Source organism: Lasioglossum baleicum, unplaced genomic scaffold (assembly GCF_051020765.1).
Source record: "Lasioglossum baleicum unplaced genomic scaffold, iyLasBale1 scaffold0790, whole genome shotgun sequence".
In the NCBI taxonomy this organism is placed as follows: Eukaryota; Metazoa; Arthropoda; class Insecta; order Hymenoptera; family Halictidae; genus Lasioglossum; species Lasioglossum baleicum.
Window position 1 is genome coordinate 1 of NW_027469849.1, and position 8,651 is coordinate 8,651.

The window sequence follows — 8,651 nt, forward strand, 5'->3', positions numbered from 1 at the left end:
ACCCGGACTCGAAGTTATACCTTCGATAGAGCGGGTTAGCATCTTGGAAGGTAAGGCCTACGGGAAAAAGGATGTCTTCATATCAATTTGTAAGGATCTGCATCGGTTTGACACTGTACTTTAATATTCAATCCACGAATTAAGGTATCTATTGCCAATACTGTACAGCGCATTTACTCCGGGAATACCTGATTAGACTCTCCATATCACAGGATAGGTGAAGCTATAGACTTAGCCGCCCAAATCTCGAAGAATGTGGCAACTTTCTCGAACGGTTTGACCGTCGACCTTCTAATTCTAACACGAAATAAAGGTGCGCGTCACTAACATGTCTATATATTCGTCCCACAGAAAACGGTAATATACTCTCGATACATCGGGTCAGATTCAACGCAGGTAAGGCTTTCGGTAATTGTTTGACTCGATACAAGTTAGTATCGTTCTGAAATAGTTTGGCGCTCTGCTTTAATATTCAAGCTGTGATATACGGTGCCTAATTCCAATACTGTGCAGCATATTTAATCCCAGAATACCTGGTTTGACTCTCTGAATCACAACTACTGGTGAAGCAATAGACTCAGCATTTCGACTCTCAAAGAAGGCGGTAACTGTCTGGAGGGGTATTGCCAATAGGCACCTTAATTCACGGTTTGAATAGTAAAGTAGAACGTCATACCGCTTGAAGAACGATACCAATTGTTGTAGTGTCAATCATTTTCGCAAGGCCTTACCTTCCGAGAATCAAACTCGGTGTATCGAGGGTATAACTACGTGTTTGTAGATGAAAATTTGTATTCATTTTAGTACGGGCACCACAATATCATGGATGAATAATGAGATCGCGAGTCAATCCGTTCAAGAACGTTATCGCCTTTTGAGCATCGCACAGCCAAATCAGTACCTTCACCGATCCTCATATTCCGATAGTCAAACCAGGTATTCAGGGAGGAAATCCTCAGTGCAGTATTACCTATGGACGCGTTAATTCATGATATGAATATTAATGTAGATCGTCAAAGATTTGTAGAACGATACCTATTCGTATAGTGTCAAACATATTACCGAAGGTTTTACCTTCCGAGAGCCACACGCGCTGTATCGATGGTATAACCTCGTGATTAGAGAATGACGTTACTATACATTATATAGATGGCATCTTAATTTCTTGTATGAAATAGATGATCATAGGTTAATCAGTTTGTTACCATTACCACAATCAATATTCGTATGAATATTACAATAGGGCCATAAACCGTTGAATAACGATTCCAGTTGGTATAAAGTCAAACGTCTTATTGATGATATTACCGAACGAAACCATTACCCCCTGTATCGAGAGTAAAATATCGTGTTCAGTGGAACAAATTACTATAAATTTTAGCGACGAGCACCTTAATTTCATGAATGAATTCGAAGATCCAGTGTCAAGCCGCTCGATAATGTGACCACTTTCTATGAGAGTCGAACGGATTATTCAATAGCATCACATATCTTGTGATTCCGAGAGCGAATCGTGCTAATCCGAGGGTAAATCCATAATACAGTATTAACAACAGACACGTTAACTCGCGGCTTAAATAACAAAGTACGTAGTCAATCCGTTGTAGGACGTTACCTATTGGTATAGAGTCAAACTTGTTACCGAAGGCCTTACCGTCCAAAAACGTGACCCGCTGTCGCCAGTGTCTTTCTTGGTGTACTCCGAATCAAATTAGTAATTAGTAGACGCTTTAGCAGACGCACACCTTATTTCTATATATGAAAAGCAAAATCGAGAGTCAGTCGTTCGAGAACGGTATCACCTGCTTTCAGATTCAAACGGCTAAGTCAATAGCTTCACCTATCCTGTTTTCCCGAGACTCAAACCAAGTATGCCGGGAGTAATGGCCCAGTACAGTATTGCCAAAGACGCCTTAATTCACGGTACGAATGTTAAAGCAGATCGACAAACCGCTGTAGAACGTTACCTATTTTATAGAGTCAAATACTTTACCGAATGCCATACCGTCCGCGAAGCTAGCCCGCCGCGTCGAGAGTATAACAACGTGTTCAGAAGATCAAATATGTAAATATCTAGTGACGGGGTCATAATTTCATTATGAATAAGAAGATCGAGGTCAAACGGTTCGAGACCGTTATCAGCCTCCTAGGTAATCGAACGGATAATTCAGTAGCTTCACGTGTCCTGTGGTTCCGAAAGTCAAACCAGACATTCCGGGAGTTAATACGCATTACAGTATTGACATCAGGCACCCTATTTCGCGGTATATATAATATAGTGCAGAGTCAAACCGTTCGGGAACGTTGCTTAGTTGTATAGATTCAAACGCATTATCAATAGCCTTCCGTTTGTAGTAGTTACCCGCCGATTCAAGTATTGAACTTCGTGTTCAGCGAAACAAATTAGTGTAAGTTTAATTGACGGGCACCCTAATTTCATGTACGATAAGAATATCGAGTGTCAAGCCGTTTGAGAAGGTTACCAACATTTTAGAGTCGAAAGGCTTTGTCAATAGCTTTACCTATCCAGCGATTCCGAAGGACAACCAGGTATTTCGGAGTAAATCCGCTGAACAGTATTGACAATAGATACCATAATTCGCGGAGTGAATATTACAGTACGCCGTCAAGCCGTTGTCGAACATTACCAATTCGTGTAGGGTTAAACTTCTTACAGAATGCCTTACCCTCCGAGAACCTCACCCATTGCATCGAAAAGTATAACTTCGCGTTCAGAGGAACAAATTAGTATACATCCTAGTGTCGCGCACCTTAATTTCATGTATGATTTTGAAGATCGAGTATTAATCCGTTCGCGTACGATACCACTTTCCTTGAGAATCGGACTGCTAAGTCATTAGCTTCACCTACCCTGTGTTTCCGAGAGTCCTACCAGATATTCCGGAGAAAATCTGTAGTGCAGTATTGGCATCATACACCATATTTCACGCTACAAATATTGAACTCCAGAGTCGAACCGTCGTGGGCCGATACGAATTGGAATAGAGTAAAACTTTTTGCCGAATACCTTGCTTACCGAGAATGTAACCAGGTGTAGCGAGAGTATGACTTCATGTTCAGAGATGCAAATTAGTATACATTTTAGCGACGGGAACCTTAATTTCATGTATGATGTAGAAGATTGAGTGTCAAACCGTTAAAGAACGCTTCCATCTTTTTTTGAAGATAGAACGGCGTAGTGAATAGCTTCACCTATCCTGTTAGTCGGATAGTCAGTGCTGGTATTCCGGTAGTCAATCCGGTGTATACTATAGGCGGTGCGCATCTCAATTCAAGGTTTGAATATTAATGTACATAGTGTAACCTTCGTAGAACGATACCAATTGGTATAATGACAAAAGCTATATCGAAGTCCTTCCCCTCCGAGCACCTAATCCGCGGTGTCCAGAGAGTAACTTCGTAATCGGAGAAACAAATAAGTATACATTATAGTGACTGGAACCTTTATTCATTTATGAATTAGATGATAGGGGTCATGCCGTACGAGGACGTTACCACCTTGTTTGAGAGTCGAACAGCAGAGTTAATAGCTACACTTATGCTGTGATTCCGTGAGGCAAACCAGGTATTCCGCCAGTAAATCGTGATCAGTGTTGGCATTAGTCGCCTTAATTCACGGTGTGAATACGATAGTTGTGCGTCAATCCGCTTGACAGTGTTACCTATTGGAATGAAGTTCAACGTTTACTGAAGACCTTACCCTCCGAAAGCACAGAGGGACGTATCGGAGCATAACATGGTGTTCAGTGGATCATATTACTATAAATTTTATTTACGGGCTCCTTAATTTCATGAATGAATTCGAAGATCGATTGATAAACCGTTCGAGAACGTTACCACCTTCTGTGTGAGACGAAAGGCCAAGTCAGTAGCTTCAGTTGTCTTGCACCTGCGGCAGTCAAACCAGGTATTCCGAGAGTAAATCAGTTGAACGGTATTGCCAAAAGGCGCCTTAATTCACGGTTTAAATTTTTAAGTAGAACGTCAATCCGTTTGAGAATGCAACCATTTGTATAAAGTCAAACGCTTTACTGGAGACCTTACGCTTCGAAAGTCTATCGCGCTGAACCGAGAGTATTAGAGTTCAGGGGTGAAAATTAGAATTCAATTTAGTGACGGGCACCTTAATTTCAGGTATGATTTAGATGAACGAGTGTCAAACAGCACGAGAGCGATGCCACCTTCTGTGAGAGTCGAATTGCTTAGTCAATAACTTCACCTCTCCAGCGATTTCCAGTGGCGAACCACGTAATCCGAGATTAAGTTCGCTGAAGAGTATTGCTAATAGGCACCATAATTCCACAGTTTGTACATTAAATTAGAGCGCCAAGCGGTTCGTGAACGTTATCAATTTTTATGAAGTCAAAAGTTTTACCGAAACCCCTAACTTCCGCGTACATCACCGTTCATCAGGAGTATAACTTTGTCTTCAGAGAATCAAATTAGTATACATTTAAGTAACGGGGAACTTAATTCATTATGAATAAGGAGATCAGGTGTCGAACCGTTCGACAAAGTTACCACATTCTTGGAGATTCAAACGGATAAGTCAATAGCTTCATACATTCTGTGATTCAGAAAGTCAATCGAGATATTCGTGACCAAATGCTCTGCACAGTACTAGCAATACATACTTTAGTTCACGGATTGAAAAGAGCGTTACACATTGTGAGAGCGTTAATTGATGTAAAGTCAAACATTCTTCCGAATGCCTTACCATTCGAGAAGCTAACCCGCTGTATCGAGAATATAGCTTCATGTTTAGGAAAACACATTAGTATACAATTTAGGGACATCACCATCAATTCATCTATGAATTTGAAGGACAGAGGGACAAACCGTTCGAGAAACATGCACTTCTTTGAGATTCGAACGGCTACGTCCGTAGTTTAACGTATCAGGTGATACCGAGAATCAAACCATGTATTCCGGGAGTATATCCACTGAGGAGTATTGGCATTGGACACCCTATTTCACGAAAATAAATATTAAAGTACACAGACAATCCGATTGAGATGTTACAATTTGGAATAAGGTCAAACGATTTACTGAATCCCTTACCCGCCGAAGCCTAAGGCGTTATATCGAGAGTATAACTTGGCGTTCAGAGGAAGGAACCTGTATTATTTTAGTGACGGCAAGTTAACTTCTTCTATGCATTACAAGATGTTGGTCAAACCGATCGAGAGCGTTAACACCTTCTTTGCGACTCGACCGGAATAGTCAAAAACATCACCTACTCTGCGATTCCGATGTTCAAACTGGGTAATCTGGGAGTAAATCCGCATTACAGAGATGGGACTAATTGCCCCGTACATTATTGGCAATAGACACCATATTTCACGGTACGATTGTCAATGCAAACCGACAACCCGTTGTTGAACGGTTACCACTGGTGTATGTACAAACCTCTTCCGGAAAGACTTATCTTCCGAGAAGCTAACATCGTGTTCAGAGAAAGGAAATATTATACATTCTAGTGATGGGCATAACAATTTCATGTATGAATTACAATATCAGGCGTACAACCAAACGAGAACATGCCTACCGTCATTAAGGATCGCACAGTTGTGTCATCGCTCGATCTATCATATGATGGCAAGAGTCAAACAAATTACTATACATTTTAGTGACGAGCGCCTTAACTTCATGCATGACTTAGTAGATAGAGTGTCAAATCGTCGAAAGCGTTCACACCTACAGTGGGAGACGAACATCTAAGTCAATAGCTTCAACATCCTGTGAGCCAAACCAGGTATTCCGGGAGTAAATCCGCTGAATCAGTATTGGCAAGAGACACCTTAACTCACGGTTTGAATTTAAACGGACGATCAGTAATTTTGAGAACGTACCAATGCGTTCAAAGAAATACGTCTACTGATGTCCTCACACACTAGAGGACTATCCCTCTGTATCGGGAATATAACATCGCGTTCAGAGTAACAAAATAATTTACGTTTTAGTGGCGACCACCGTAATTTCATGTATTAATTTGAATATCGGGTGTAAAACGTTCCGGATCGTTACCACGTACTTTGAGAGACGCACAACTAAGTCAATAGCTCCACCTATGCTCTGACTCGGACAGTCAAACCAGGTATTCCTGACGTAAATCTGCAGGACAGTATTGGCAATGGACACCTTATTCACAGTCTGAATATTAAAGTTGAGCGTCTGGCCGTTTTATAGCGTTGCTAATTTTTAAAAAATCAAACACTTTGCCGACAGCCATACCATCGGAGAAGCAAGCCCGTCATTAAGATGGTATAGCATCGTGTTCAGAGAAAGAAATTGGTATGCATTTCAGTGACGGGCACCTTAACTTCATGTATGAATTAGAAGATCGAGAGGCAATCAGTTCGAGGGCGTTACGACCACCTTCTGGTTCAGTCGGCTGAGTCAATAGCTTCACCATCCTGTAATTCACAGAGTCAAACCAGTAATCCGAATGTAAATACGCTGAAGAGTTTGGGCAGTTGATACCTTAATTGACGGATTGCATATTAAGCAGGCCGTCAAGCCGTTGCAGAGCATTACTTTATTCGTCCAGACTTCCTAGAGAAGGTCTTACCCCCCGAAAGACTGATACGCTGTATCGAGAATATAATATCGTGTTCAGAGGTGCGAAACAGTATACGTATTAGTGACGTGCACCTTAATTTCATGCATGAATTAGAAGATCGACGGTCCACGTTTCGAGAAGGTTACCACAATCTGTGACAGACGATCGAATAAGTCAATCGCTTCCCATATCCTGTGATTTGGGAGAGTCAACCCAGGTGCTTCGCAAGTAAGTGCTCTGGACAGTTTTGGCAATAGGCAACTTATTTCACGGCTTCAATATTAAAGTGGAGCGTCAAATCGTCTGAAAGCGTTACCAATTGCTATAAAGTCAAACATTTTACCGAATACCATCCTCCCGAGTAGTCCATCCAGCTCTATAGAATGTCTTGCTCAATGTTCATGGAAACATAGACGTTGACATTTTAGAGGCGCCCACCTTAATTTTATATCTGAGTTAGAAGATCGAGGGTCAAAGCGTTCGAGAACGCTACCACCTTAGTTGAGGATCGAACAGCTTAGTTAACAGTTTCACCTGTACTTGTGATTGCGAGAGTCACAGCAGGTATATCAAGAGTAAATCCGCTGTGTACTATTGGGAATGAACAACTTAATTCGCTGATTGAATATTAAAGTACAGCGTCAAACCATTTGAGAACGTAACCTACTGGCATAGCGTCAAACGGTTAACCGATGCCTTACAATCCGAGAACCTAACGCGCCGTATCGAGAGTATAGCTACGTGATTATGGAAAGGCACTAGTACACAATTTAGTAACGAGCACCTTAACTTCATGCATGAATTAGAGGATCGAGCGTCCAACCGATCGGGAACGTTACAACGTTCTGTGAGAATCGAAGGTGCAAGTCAGTAGCTCAGCCATCCTGTGCTGCGAGAGTCAATCCAGGTATCCGGGCGTACATCCGCTGAAGAGTATTGGTAATGCACACCGTAATTTACGGTGTAAATAGCAATATGGAATTCGAACCATTGTAGATCGTTACCTACTGGTATAGGCTCAAACCTTTACCGGATACCTTACCCTCCTAGAACTTAACCCGCCGCAGCAAGTGCCTTGCATAGTGTTCATGGACACAAATTAGTAGATACTTCAGCAGACGGACATTTTAGTTGCATGTATTAATAGGAAGATGGTGGGTCAAATCGTTCGAAAACGTTACTCCTATTTTGATAATGGCATGGCGAAGGCAATAGCTTCACCGATCATATGATTCCGTGAGGCAGTTGAGTAATTCTCGGAGTAAATTCCCTGAACAGTTTTGGCAATGGACCTAAATTCACGATATGAATATTAACCCTTTTGTGCCGGACGAAAACGACTGCCTATACGAAGATAACCAGCCGAATTGACAAATATGCAACTATGTGGAAAACGCTTATAAAATCCAAACTACAAATGATATTTACATGCTAAAAAATGTCACGTATTCAGGGACGAAATGGAGAATAAAGCAATGATAATGATTCTCCAATATCGCTTGGAAAATAGTATAAGCAACACAATTATAAGTAATATAGGATTTGAGTTCTGTCTTTCAAATCGTTTTTACACATAGAAAAGGCATTGTTTTATATTATTTTATATGAACATATTAGAACGCAACATATGATTTGCATTCCAATTTAATCTGTAAAATAAATTGTCATTTCACAAACAAAAATAAAGAAGAGATCGATTACATAGTGCGGGCGGTAACGGATTTTATCTGCTGCAAGACAAGCAATTGATGTAGGTACTACACCATTGCAGAACCAAAATTTTATTATCACAAGTATTGCTATTTAGTTATCTGGCTATTGCAAATATGTAACATTTCCTTTCTATAACTCACCCAAACCATTTACTTATTATAGGACTGATGTTTGCTAATACGTACACCGTGTAACCCATTACTGCAATGAATACAAATTGTGCGTGATCTTCGTACAGGCCCACCGTCCCGCCAAAAACAAAGAAGGCAAACTTTTTCTCGCTTTCGAGAAGTTTGCGAATACCTGAGCCTGTGGTATTACTCGATGTCTCACACAATGGCCTTTCAGCATTACG